The sequence below is a fragment of the Achroia grisella genome, unplaced genomic scaffold (genome assembly GCF_030625045.1).
Source record: "Achroia grisella isolate CSIRO2021 unplaced genomic scaffold, CSIRO_AGI_Agris_v1 utg546, whole genome shotgun sequence".
NCBI classification, from domain to species: Eukaryota; Metazoa; Arthropoda; class Insecta; order Lepidoptera; family Pyralidae; genus Achroia; species Achroia grisella.
This window is the reverse complement of record NW_026712931.1, coordinates 954796-970585: the sequence shown is the minus strand read 5'-3', so window position 1 is coordinate 970585 and position 15790 is coordinate 954796.

The window sequence follows — 15790 nt, the reverse complement described above, 5'->3', positions numbered from 1 at the left end:
CGTAAAGCCAAGTCCGGCAAGAACAAATAACTTTTATCATAAAACATAAATACAAAAGTGAGCTATAAAACATTTCGTAATAAAAAAGTTTGAGGATCGGTTTCAATTATATTTTAGGTAGATGTTTAGTTATGTTTATATAGGTAGTGATGGACTTTTTTCATTAAATGAAGAAAGCTTTTGGAACACTTATTACATCGAACACGATGAAAAGCTTTTAAAAATAGGTAGTTTTTACGATGAGCCGAAAAGAGGTATGTATTTGTTACAAATCTTGGGGAAAACGAATTTTTGTGTTGGGAAGGAAAAGTTTCGGAGCAAATCTACGATGTATCTATATACAGAAATAAATGAACTGTAATACGCCGTTATATTTACGTAAATTTATTTTATGGTATTTATTATGACTGCAATATTCTAATATAAATCTAAACACTGTCTGGAAATCAAACAACAAAGGTGTACACTAATTTCCAAAAATGTTTTTTCATACATTTATATATATATATTATAATTATTCAAAACAAATAGATCCTTAACATGATAATATAGGTCACTAAAGACTTGTAATTGAATTCTGTAGATGAATTTTATAACCTTTGTATTATGTTTAAGGTACTTATTAATATATGTGTAATATGTACTAACCTATGTTCTAAATAAAACTCGAAGTGCAGGCACGACCTTTTGTGAATTTACTGCATATTTTGATTAAGGAGCAAAAATAAAACCATAGTTATTGGCCATAAACTCTATTTATAGCACAATGTCATGTTTTTATTATCGCTGTAAATGCAAGTTAAACATGACAAATGATCGAATATATTATTGTATAAGTATTATTAATTGGTATTAAAATCTGTAAGTAATATTAAATGTAATAAAAATTGCGCTTTGTAATACTTATATGATTTTATGAAATATCGCATTATTGAACAACATAAACAGGATTTTTTTATTTATACTTTTTATTGCACCAATTACAGAACAAAAAAAATTAAAATAGAAAATATACATTAAATTAGGTTAATTTTTTTAATTATAGACGTCTTATCACTAAGCAATCTCTTCCAGACTACCTTTGGGTGGATAGAGAAATAAAAATAAGAAATCAACATTTATTTAAAAGAGCAATATACAAGTTTCTTGCTTGTTCTTTTTTTGATGAGAAGGCTTTCTAAATGCGCGGTTAATTAAAAAAAAAGTATGACTATTCAAGAGTGCTTAAATTTAAGTTTATATAAATGAAGAATTTTCTTCTCTTTTTTCTTTAATGCATTCTCACGATTAAAAAAAGAATCACCAAAATGTTTCAATTTCAGCGGAAATGTCGCCAGTGTATATAGAAATAATTGTGGTCAGATTTAGTACCTTCGCCTTTTAGCATTGGATAAGAGACAAAATCTTAGTTCTTAAAACATAAAAAATTAAAAAAAAAACTAATGTTATTAAAATATACTATAAATAACGAGCCAGCCAATAATCAAAATATTATTCCCAACGTTAACGTTACGAACTTGAAAAGACTATTCACGGAAATATAAATTAACATAACTTTAATATTTTACCTTTTAAGTCTTGTGACCTTTCGACAACATTATGTCATTACGTTTTCAAGTCCGTGTCAAACATTAAAGAGAAATAAAATAATTAATTTGAAATTGAGTCATGTGTTACCTACACATGACTTAATAGTTATTCTTGGCAATCTATTTTAATAATTGCCTATTACATAGCATAAATACGAGCAATCAATGTAATTTTATTAGAGAAATCATACTTAATAATTATTTAAATATTTAATGTAAAAAAGAAAATATTCTTTTCAATTTATATTTATATTTTTTCTTAATTTTAATAAAAAATAAATCGTAATTTTGTAAATGTGTACTGGGGCCAAGAATAAGTTCAATACAGGACCCATGGGGAGCTGAATAGGTGAACAAATCACATTCCTAGCTTCGTATATCAAATCAAATGAGTAGTAGAAAGTAGTAGTAGTTGTAGTAGAAATATTTAAGAGGGACCGATACCTAGCTTTGGGCCGTAGTATTATGACGATGAAATACTTTATTTAATATTTCATACGTATTTTTTATTCATCGAATTTAAAAGACTAATAAGTTTCTAACGACGGCGGTCATCGTAATCGATGGTGTAGTGGTTTAGCACATCCCTTTACTTCCGATGGTTGCGGGTTCTATTCCTCGCTTGACACCAACAGGTTACATTGCTGCGATTGTGGTTACTGTACTTATGATATACTATTTATAAATTTAAAATATAATTTACGAATCAAATTTCAGTATATGTAATGAAAATTATGTATATATATTTAAATATTATTGAAAATTTATCTGGTGCTTGTTATAAAAGTCGAAAAATAAATATCACTACGTCTTTATACAGCCAGCTATTCGAGATTTCAATCTAATTCTAGGTAACTTTACAGTCAGCAATAAAACTCAACTAAAACGTCCCTCCAAAATAATAAGATTAAACTCCTAATTTGACTTATCCGGGAATAGGGGGATTCCGGGATTGCCCAACGACGTAGCATTAGACCGGAAGCAATAAAACGCGACGCTCTCAATTTCTGTCGGCAGTTCTTTAAAACGATCCCATTATGACCCTTAACAAGGCCAGAATTAATTTATTAAGAGATAGTATAAACTTGTAGCGACTCGGGAATATAGATCAATGCTGTCAAAACATTTATATTACATCTCCTGCTACTATTAATGCCATTAATAAATTCAGTGAAAGACAATGAATCAGACAAAAAGAGTATGTATGTACTGATTATTAGACAACTTTACTGGAATGTTTTCTTACATGTACAGTAGGCAAATGAATCTCCAGCACATAATGGTGTGCTGCAGATTCAATAGATGTACCGCATCTTGAGGCGGAGGCGGCATTAAGAAGAAATAAACTCCTTATTTTAGGATTTTAATATGACAATAGAGTAGAACAAAACAAAATTGTTGACTGTTTCCCCTATTTCAACCGCCAAGCAACATGTTTTGTTAACATGGTTCCATTAAAAGACGAGACAATGCAGCGAAATTAGAAGGTCAAGAATAAGAGCGTCGGCTGTCATTATGGTTACAGAAAAGATATCAGTTCGAATATACCGCTCCTGGGAATTTTTGTTCTATTCCGGAATTCCACGATGTTATTACACATGGTAAAATAGCATGGTGGAAGTTCAATACTTTTTATATGTATTTTCTGTCATAACTTATTATTACATTAATAAAAAACTACACAAACATTAATTAATAGAGACCTCAGAAATGGGAACTCGGGAGCGGTATCACGAGTGTCACTTGATAACGTAATGTCTATAGTGTTGTTCATGCATATAGTCGACTGTCTTTCTCAGGTGGGAAGTCAGATGGTGTGTATTCCAATTACATGAAAATATTGTATTTGAAATATCTACGAAAACACGAGCCAACTACAGGTGTAGCCGCGAGAAACAGTAATTTTATAAAGCTTCGTTATTTGCAATGAGTTTTTAATGTGCATTGCATTGTTTATTACTACTTCGACCATTGTAAAAAGGAAACTACTAGGCACATAATTTATTACGTTTCTCGAATAAACAACAAGTAATTACATGCATTCGCCGATTATACGTGAAGAGTTGCAATCTACTGCCATCTATCATACCACTTGATGTTTTCAGCTCATGAAGATGTAGTTAGATTTGCCTAGGGGTTTATTTTATAAGTACTTATAATTTGTGTGATTACCATAAATTTTAAGCGTATTCTGGTATATTTTGACATTTGAATTAATAAAATGTATAATATATATATCATTATATTATAGTTTATTTTAAATATGAGATACTTGTATTAGATTTAATGTCTAATTTACTGTATTATTTTACTAAGTATAATTAAGAACTATTTCGTAGATCCAACTTTCAAATAAAAAAATATAATTTGAAATGAAATTTCTATGAGATAGACATACACTAACTCAGCTAAATTCTTCCAAATTATAACAAGATTCTTATTACGTTCAGATTTTGAGTTAATAAAATTTAATAATGCAGACAACAAAATTAGGTGAGGTCGAAAATGGATTTCAATAAACGAAAAATGTTTAAATTAAGAAATCTGAATTCAATAATGTGCCAGGAATGAGAACAGGAAATTTCGGTCCACCGATTCTCATTCCAATATAAGATGGTACTTTATTAAGATATACTTAAAAAAACCGTTATTCAATAACGAATTAATGATAAGTAAAACAAAGTTCATGCTCACAAGATCTTATGACATTTTATGTAACATATAGGTAGGTGATGATTAATGACAATGGTCCTCTATGTGTAAATGAACAGCGTATATGTGGACAATACATGATCTTGTACCCCTCATGAGTTACCATTCTGGGCGACTTCATCTCTCGACTCTTGCCTCAGTACTCTATAATTTCTCTGCCATATCTTAAACCTCATCCGAAACACAGTGTAATAAGTAAGTTGTTTGCTGATTGTAACAAGTAAAACAGACGCAGAAAGGAGAAGATTGCCACGCAGGCGACTTTGTTTAATATCTCATTCGGTAAATTGGTATGTAACTAATACAAAACGAATTTAGTATAGCCCAAATAATGTATAACGTACAGAGAAACCGCAGTCAAAATATTTCATATTTATTAGAATTTCATACAAACACGGCAATATTGAGTTTCGATCAAAATATTTCACCTTTCATCTTTACCATATAATAATGTAACTACATTACTGATACCACTGGGTAATGCACTATTTTACGTTTATGGGCATGCTAGCTTTTAACCTTGCTTTATTTTTACTTCTTCCCCCTACTACACGTTTTAGTCATTTTACTACTCACACTCATTTACGATATGCATGCATAAAGTTTAGAGCATATACTGACCTACATTTAGCTAGTAAAAAATAATGCGTATTTCATAAATAATAAAACTAAGAAGTATACATTTATTCTGGTTCCGCAGGAAAGTTTTTTTTTTTTTTATATTTAAATACATTTTTCCACAGACATATTCGTCCGTGCCTTTTTTAATTTACTTTAATATTATAATATTTATTTAATTTCCATTTTTGTACAACTCCAGCCGAGATGTTACAATTTGCCTAACAGTGACACCGAGGCAGACCTTATCCGTCTGGCCCAGAACCACCGCTGGCCGGCCGGGTGAGTTGACAACATGCAGTGTCACCCAACTTTATTTGGAGGATTAGATTTACCAATATGCATATACAATTATATAAATCTTACACTACTACTAATTTCACAGTTTTCATTACATTGTGCAATGTAAGAATTCATAATGTAACAATACACATTATGAATTCTTACACTGCATATACAATTATATGAAATCTTATTTTAACACTATTTTCAAAGTTCACTATTTGTTATAGTCCAGGTTTTGTTTAATTATTGATTGTTTAATTTCACAGTTCACTTTTTGTCGTAATTCGGCAATTTTTTTTTTCCCCCTTTCACTTCCCTTTCCCCTTTTTTTTTTTTTTTTTTTTTTTCTTTTTTTATTATACTTTTAGCGAGCATGTTCCGGCCTTTCCAGTCCAAAGCGCCCCGACGATGCATCAGCTGTTCCGGTGCTGATTATTTTAGCGCAATCAGCGCATCAACGATCGCCCTGTCTCTATTTTTAATCGCCATCTGCAGTGAGTACTCACGAATGTTCGAGTGAGTCGCGCCTTCGGCCTCTTGTATAAAACGAGCAACTGCGTCTTCTCGATTTCTCGTATAATATACGCAGTCGCCTGTGTGCCTGGTGATGGCTACCACGGCATGAGAGTAGCTGCCATGCACTTCCAAGGGTTTACTTCTAGTATTGATGATAATAACCCTCTCCGATGTCAGTCCCTGGGCCTCATGAATCGTCAGCACTTTAGACTCCTCGTCCATTCCATATCCCTCGGCTTTGCTTTCTCCGCTTGGGTATGAACCAGGTATAGAGTCCTGCTTTGGTCCGATGGTATGACTTTGCTGTCGTATTCCATGAGCCTTAGCGACCTAGTCCGGAGGTTGGTCGAGTATATCCCGTTGTATACTTCTCTCAGGGCATACGCTACATCCAAGGGGTTTCGTTGAGTACATAGAAACTGCCTAGTAATACCTGCTGATTTGTTAGGTCGCTCGTAGGTAATTTCAAATAGGTTATGCCTATCTATAAAGGGGAGTTGATTTACGTCGCCAATAAGCAGGACATCTTTTGCTTTGGCCATTTCTGCTGCTAGCACTATGGCCCCAAAGTGGTTCATAAGGGCTTCATCCACTAGAATGCGGGACACATTTGTATTGTCCCTTTTGCCGTTAACCAACAAAGAGGCCATTGTTCTCACCCTTTCTCCTGTGTTTTTCGTTGTCTTGGCTTCCAGCTTGTTCCTTAGATCCTTGGCCGCTTCCACGGTGGTTGTGACAATCATGTCCTTTTTGTGGTCGTAGTTGTTGATGATCCACGTAGTCTTCCCGCATCCCGGGACGCCGTTTATCCACTCGATATTTGGGATGTTCCACGCTTCAAAGGATATGTCCCCGGTCAAGTCCCTGCACCTCGCATCAGCTTGGCTCAGAATTCTGTCGTCCAACATAATCCTTGTGCATGCCGCAACCAACAGGATATTATCCTGTGGGGGTGCGCGGAAACTCGGCTTCCCGGTTTTCCTAGTCTCCTCCGCGTCCAGCGTGACGAACCCCACGGACTCGCAGTATGCCGCCATGTATTTACCAGTATATGCCCCTAACATTGTGGTCTGTGTGTTGTTGTAATACAAGGCGGCGTCCTCCCTGTCCAGTTCGTCGACAATCGCATCATCACCACCCTTCTTGTATTTTTCTATTAATTTAGCACAGGTATTTTTGTGCAGGGTATGTGTTGCCACGACTATCGCTCGATACTCCAGGAAGGCGTTGATAATATGATCCTTCGGGTTCCTCACTGGACGGAGACGAGGCGGGTCCACCAGTCCCAGATCTGCCTTGGTTGGATCCTTGTACTGCCGCTTGGGTTTCTTCGCGGCAGGTCTCAGTGCCCATTCTATGGCTTCCTCTTGGCGTGTTATCCCTATATGTTTACGGATAGCCCCTCCGGCCCTCTTTGACACCGACATAGCTGCCGCGCCCAATGTTCTAGTTAGAGCCTCTATTCGTCTCTCTGATGTTATAGCTCCGTCGATTTCCTGCTCCCTCTTCGCTTCCCGATGTTGCTGTTCTCTGTTCACTGCAGTTCACCGCAGGAAAGTTTGTCAATATATACATATGTATAGAGCCTGAGATTACCAAGAATATTTTGTATTGAATTTTTTACATGATATTACTTTAACTAGTGGTCACCTAGTGGTCAATATTGGATCATAATTAATTTAAATTATAAGTTTGAACATTATTAAGGTTCTATTGTCAAAGACTATACTTCTATAATTACAGGCAGTGACAGTCGCATAGGCAATTAATAAAAGAGTAGGTACATATGCGTATGTGTGTCAAATACACGATCACTACCATTTTTAATGTTTCTTTTTATTGATTAAGTATATTTTTATGGATAATCAAAAAAAAATTTGCTTGATGCACTCCTCTACATAAACTATAAATGTGCGAAATTTCACACTCCTACATTCGCAAAATTTTGGTAAAAAGGGATACAAAGATTTTGCTTCCCATATTAATATAATGATAACACGCACAGATAGATACATAAAACGTTAGCTGTTTCAATTTGCTGCGATGCAGAGAACAATAATTTGCATTTGGAATAGCATTATCGAGTATAACCCTCAAAATGCTAATTTGTGACAATATGATCTAAGCAAAGTTTAGTGTAATTACATATCTGACACTGGTTATATATAATTAGTAATACCGTACTATCAAACCATTCATGATTATTAGCAAACCATACACAGATATTTTTATTATTAATTTTCCCTTTACTTTTCTTATTATTATATATTTACATAGGCTAAATTATCCGTGTATAATTACGTTGACATACTTTTAAATTTAATTCTATTTGTATAATCTTATTATTAATAAAGAAAATAAACAGAAAAAGTAGTTTAAATATAACAAAATATCCATTTCTGTTAACCACAAGCTTAATTGAAAAATAATATAATATATTAATAATAATATTAATTTAAAATGATATAAAACTAAATTATAATAAAAAAAACATAGTTATTTTTGTGAACTATGTGATGTCCGTAGTGTTGATCATGTATATAGGTGATAATTGCCGCTGGTCATCAGTTGGGCTATCTGCTTGTTTGCCATTCTAATTACATAAAATTAAACACAACACACAACAACATAAATAAAATATTAAGAATTCACATTAAGTCATAACACATGAATATTAAGACTTAGTTCTTCAATGGTACATAATGGTAAATATTCACTTCAATCATATTTTAATGCATAACTTTAAAACCAACTTTCATTTAAATCAATTTTCAAGACATTACAAATCTCTATTCGATCACTTAAAAGTCCGAAAGTGAATCGTAAAACAACGGTAAAGGCGTATCGTCAGATTAAGCCGCGTCCGACATTGTTAAGATATTATCTTTTGATTAAGGCTCTTGTAATAATAGAGTGCGGTTACTCATGGAAGCCTGCTGAAATTACGTGAAAGCTTCCAAATATTCTTTGTCGATTTGATCTCTAGGTTTGTATTTTTATATATTATCTGTGATCGAGTGAGTTGAAGGTAAAGTACCTATCATATTATTTATTATAAAATACTTTGTTGTAAATGTAGTACTTTTTAAAGATATTGGTGTATCTTTAAGTTGTATAATATTTACATCTCGGTAATATAAGTAAATAAATTTACCAAGTGTGTCAAGTCTTTTTAAAAATAAGAAAAGCAACAATTTCATAATGAATATCATAATTCTTTAAACTTTTTCCTTTCCATTTCAACTGTTTACAAATGAAGATGTGAACGAAGAACTGTATATATATGGGACTGGTAGATATAATTATGCAAACACGGGTTTTAGGAAGCAATTAAATAATATTATGTACAAAAGTATAATAGTTAGCAGAACAAGAATGACAAAGTCATATATTTTTTTCTATATAAAATAATAGGCAAAATACATAAATAATATATAAAGAGGTGCGTCGTGCACAGAAGAAGTATTTTGAAACTACTCTTATTCGTGAATATGTTTTAACTTATATGTATATTTTACCCAAAGAGCTTTTCATTTTGCCGCTTTTTAAAAAAAAATATATATTACAGATCCGCTCCTTTTTACTACAACATTCCTCAATAAATGGGCTATCTAATACTAACATAATTTTTAAGATCAGATGGGTAATACCGCTGTTTATTTATATATTTACCGGACCGAACATATAAATACACAAAATTTATAATTTTATTATAAATAAATATTCACTTATAAAAAATATTAATAAATGAGTGCTACCGTAACATAACAACAAATATCCTAAAACATTTCAATCTACCGCCCCGGAGGACAAATCGAAAATTATCAAAGAAACTTCCACAACTTTTGGTAACGTTGCCGAGTGACAAAAAAAAACTTTCACGGAACAACTTTATCGCTTGCGATAATACGAATATCGTGTACCGAAAGTCCTTCAAACTGAAAGCTATTTGGTATAATAACCTCTATCAGTCAGATAATGTAAAAAATGAGCTTTTATCTTTAATAGTATGTCGATCTGGGTGGTACGAGTGTGTCGGTTTAACACGCTGTCTAATCTTTTGATAGTTTGAGGTTCAATCTCCGCATAATACAAACATTTGTATTCATCAGATTATCTGCATTGTATTGGTGCGAGCATTTTATATTGTGTATTGCATTTATAAATAACAAGAATACACAAATTTTATCACTGTAATAAAATTAATCAATGAATATTTATTGAATATATTGTCACTTACAATATTTATTGTTGTGTATAAATATACAAAAATAACCGTATCACTCTTAGTATAAGCTTGTTAATTCTAAATTAAGCGGTGTGTATTAAGACGTACAAGTATACATATTTCTTGAAGAAATTTTTTAAATCATGATGATTAGATCTAGAGGAAGGTTTATAATAATATATATAATATATGTACACCAGGGCGAAGCCGGGGCGAGTAGCTAGTTTTAAATGTACATTATTGTTTAATTATAATACTATAATAATTATAAATGGAAAGTCTAGCTATTGATATATAAATAATATTTGCCTGGTGGTTAGTGTAATGCACATGAATGCACTAGAGACATCACATCATCAGTGACGCTGTTATAATCATCAGGGTTGTGTGTTGCCATTCCGTAGAACTAAGATATAATGTCTCCTTACCCAATAATTAAACTGCCTTGTCTCAACCACCAAGAATACTCCACAATTTTGTCTTTAATGGGCCTTATTATGGGCGAATATAGATCACCTCAGTTTATGGTGCTACTGGTATAAAACATCTTATATCCCTAATCCATAAAAAAGCAGCATTTTTGCGGAAGAAATGGATGATACATAGGTACCCACGCAGGCAACATTAAAATCTACCTCTGGTAATATTAGTTTTAAACTAGTTTGGACATTCTGTTTGAAACTTTTGGTGGTTTTAGTAATTCACTTACTATTACCAACGATCGGAATGTCCAGAATATTCCATTACGGAACATACATGCACACGTTAATAATATTATCTACTATCGGAAGCACGTTAAACCCTGTTAACATACGTTATTCGTATGCGTAACTATTAGTGTTTTCATTGCTGTGTAATTCAGCTAATAACGGGGTTACATCTATGTAACAAATACAGGTGTAAGAAATAGCCTTTCGTTTAAAGCATGAAAGTTTAAAATCAGATCAAAAATACTATTGAATTATGTTAGCCCTTCCTTATAGATAAGTAAAGTTATAAGAATAAAGTGTTAAGCAAGTACAATCACATAAGCAATATTTTAAGTATCGTGTACCTATTCTAATTTGTCTTCAAACGTTGAACTGATTTGGATGAATTTTATGCTGTATATTTTAATTAGTTCACGGATGGTATGAAAGTACAATTAGACTCGGCAGATGGCGCTGTCTTTCCGGGCAGGACGGTGGTTTGTGGGGTTCGCAAGTATATATATCTATATATATGTACATATAGTTTCGGCAACCGTGTTAATTTTGTCATGTGAGTAGTTGATGCTATATAAAATTAATATGGAACCAACAAGACAGTAAACACAGATTTATAATAAATCATCAGAAAGGAGTAAAATAGAGAACTTATTCCTTTTGAAAGAAAATTTAAAAAATCATAATATGCCTTTGAGAACTATATTTTTTGTTATATGTAATTAGTATACACTAAGATTTATGATAATGTTCAAAATAAAAATAATAACAAAGTAACGTCACATACTCAAACGTTCACAAATGCCTAAAACGTTTAGTATGAATAAATTATTTTCACTTGTACTTTCTTTTTACGGCATAAGCAACTTTATTCGAACTTTTCTATTTAAAGCTGGCATTGTTCTATATAGTTCTCATAGTTCATAATAGATGGCGCTGTGTTTATTGTATTATTCTTACTGATGCAATTTGTAATAATATTTTTGTGCATTTATTTTTCAGTTATTCTGATATTTTGATTAAGAAGTACTTAAAAAATAGTGAAAACCGTATTATTTGTATCTCCGTTGTCAATTTTTACTAAAGTAGGTTACTACTGGAAATTGCATCTAATGTGCATTTATAAAAAAGAAATATGATATGTTGCATCTATACGAACTTACATAAATGCAATTATTAAATAAATAAATAAATGAGTCATCCCAAAAAAACATCAATGGAATAAATAAATACATGAAAACATATTTCATTCTAAGTCACTTTACAATTTTAGGCAAATGCGACAAGCTGCCTAATTGGGTTCTCTGAAACTTCAAATTAGACTTGTATCTAATTAATTTTAATTAATTGAATACAAAGTACAAAAAATAGGCCACGGTGTATTTTACATTTCGTTATTACTTGCTCTCAAAATAAAGAGGAATTCTATTCATATTAATTAGCCACTCATTATTCAATTTTATGATGTAGATACACAAAGTATAGATATAGGCATATACATACTATGTACATGTATTATTTTTTATTTCTTTCGTGATAAAAATAACGACCTAGAATGGGGGTTTTTTTATAGGTATGTTTAAGTAGTGCTCTTTACAAGTGAAATCCTTCTAGGTATACATCTGGATGCTGCTGGAGTCGGAGTAGAATGCTAACGCAAATCTTTTACTCCGGCACACAATGGCATATGGTTTTTTATTAGATAAAAATCCCAAACACCATCTCGCTATTTCTCCAGCGAGGGGACGGTCTTTCCGAGAGCTTTTACATACATGCAAAAAAGGTATAGTAACCTGGATATCGCGTCAATATGTAACGCCTGTGGTACTACTTATGTATTGCAATTTCCGTTAGTTCTCATGAATTCACTGCCATATCTCACCTTTCAAACCGGCACATAGCTTACTTACTCCTCGTTAGCTAAAATATAAGTAATTTTTATTCAAATTAACTTAAAAGACACTTTTGAATAGTCATATTTATTCTACCACTCATTCGGAAAGCAATCCTATTGCAAGAGGGATATTCAAGAAATTCAATAAGTGATATAGAGAAAGGCAAAGGCCAAGGCCTTTGTATTGAGTCAACCTATATATTTACTTAAAACAATCAAAATGTTATAATTGCTAATGAAAACTTGACCTCATTGTAAAACGTATTCTCCATTTAGTGTTCCAGTACGAGTATATGACAGTTAGTTAATTTAGTTCAAAACTTACAAATACTAATTTTCTTCTTAACTTCCCTCTGGGGTAGTAAGATTCGAAGTAACAGCTCAGATACCGTGACACGTGACTTTTAATTACTAATTTCACGGTCGTTGTTACCCCCTTGGGTGGGATTTCAGTGGGCGTGCTCACTCGACTTGTGACGTCACGGATGGTAAATCATATTTAATCGTTGGTGCTGCAGTCAATTAATGAAGGTATGTTTATTACAATTGCTGTAGAACTCTACGCTTCTAAAGTTAAACTTCGTAATTTGGTAGATTATGAACATTGTACTAATATTATAATATGTTGTCTTCCATTAATTTTATATATTATTTTATTCTTTGGATCGTATCCTCCAAAAATGTTTGTGTTGAAAATAATCTTTAACATTGTATCGATAGTATCGCCTAAACACATGCCAAATATATATATATGCATTTCAGATTTTTTCTCCGTCATTTTGGATTTAGAAAACTTTTCGAATATAAAGTGTTTCTTTTGTTGAAAGCGAGTCCTAAAACATCTGACCTAAAAAAGTTGTCAGGGTCGCCTATCGAAATATATAAAAGAAGGCAGAGAGTTATTATTTTATTCTTAAAAAAAACGGGACTTCTGGGGACGTTGATCTACATCCAATCGCACTGTTTAGTAGTGTAGTGTGATAAAGTATTTATGTGGTATATTATAAAACATTATCTTTAGTCTTTAGTAATATGATACAAATTAAAGTGTTATTGTTATGTTATTACCACTATTACTAATGTCTAACATTATTATATTGTTAGAAAATATTAATAATTATTAATATACTGCAATTACTTAACTTTTATTGAAACATACAATTCCAAATAGCGAATACGTATACTGGTCTCAATTCAAAGAACTTGTTTCCTTTCAATTACAGTAGCTTATTTAGTTTCTTTTTCTTTTACTAAGCAAGTTGTTTACTACGGTATATTTATTCTTACTATATCTACAATAAGTTACCAATTATACGATATGTTTTATCTTTTTTTAATTGTATAGAATATAAAAAATTCAATTGACATTCAAAATGTTTTATTTATGTTTCATACTCGTACATATATATATAAACTAGGTATTCGCCTCGGCTTCGCACTGGTGTACGTGTATTATATATATAAACCTACCTCTCGAATCACTCTACCTATTAAAAAAACCGCTTTAAAATCCGTTGCAAAGTTTGAAAGATTTAAGCATACATAGGGACGGATAGACAGCGACATAGTACTATGTAATGATGTATAATATATATATCGTATAAAGTGATTTAAAATAAAAATGATATGTAAAAGCGTCCAGTAACGATCTTTCTTTCTTTTGCTGGCCTTAATCCCATTTAAATGGGGTCGCCCCGTCTAGTCAATCGCCGCCAGTATGGTCTCGCCTGGGTTATCTAGGGTGTTAATTTGGCGTATTTTAGTTCCTACTAATAACAGACACCCATGTGAGGCGGAGTCTGCCGCGTCCGCGGCTGGGTACTCATATCAAGTACGGTTCTTGTCCTGTGGTCTGATGGCCGCCGCACAACGTGACCTTAGGCGGTGGCACGGTCTTCAAAACCTTGTCCAGTACAGGTGTCATCTTAAAACCTCGAATGTGTTCACATCTGTTTTTTATGTCTATAAACACAAAATTAGCAACACATAGTTTTTGGCATTCGTTAGATCTGACGTCATTAATGCTGTCGATAATTACGGATAATTTACCAATAAATCATTGTATATCTTAAACATTAGCTTTTTTTTTAATTACTTTACCATCTTGGATAATTTACACTTTTACTAGGAAACATTAATATAATAAAAATATATATATATATTACAATAGCAATAATATAACTTCAACTTTATGATTAACAAGGGATTTATCGGAAGTGTTAAGGTTCGATAACCAACGTGTTGCCTGAGGCAAGCTTTGGGGGCAATTAATTTTAATCTATCTTTGGCTAATCGTCAAAGTTGGTCTATTAACAGTCAATTCCAAACATGAGTCCCTAGCGGAGCTTCACGATACTTTCCTTCGATTATAAATCTTCGATGGTACAACTTCGCGTGATCAATATTGTTTTATGAAAGTTATTAACTAAAGTATGAAACGCCGCGTTCGAATCACAAAAAAAATATTATGAAAACTACATCTTAAATTTTGTGTATAAATGATAATGATATTATGATAATCTTAGCAATAAGATACTAAATTTTAGAATTAGATATGAATACACAATATAAAAAAGTATAAATTGAATTTAAATAAAATAAATTTATTTATTCATTTTAGTTTATTGTCTGTTCTTCTCAATTGAGAATCCGTATATTGAATTAGACGTAACGGAAAAGAATATTAATACAAAAACTTAACGTTCACAAGCAGCTAAAATGTCCTACATTAATAAAGGATTTTTGATTTGATTTTATACACTATTATATACGTAGGTAGACTTTGTAAAAAGTCATCGGCGTCGGCACCAAGGTACCCTGTGCCACCTACTTTAGTCCCTAAACATCTTGCTTTGTAGGCTGCGATTTGGTTGAATGGTGGAGATAAGGCAGTGTAATTACAGGACATAACACTTTAGTCCTCTGGAATGTCTACGTATGAGCGCTAACACGGACGTCACACGATAACATGATCAACATCGGTGGTGCTGTTCATGTACAAAGGCGACGGTTGCCATTTACCATCAGCTTGTTTGTCATGCCAATTACTTAAATGAACATTCACGTCTAACTGTTGAGCAGATCTCTTAATAGATATACATACAACATAATACTGTACAGCAATAGAGGAAAGGATTATTATTTGGCTGGCTAAGTGGTTTGGTATAGTATATATCGAACCTCCAATACGAATTTTCCACTAGTATGTTGTGCTTTCCTCCTTATTATAGATGCAACTCTTACT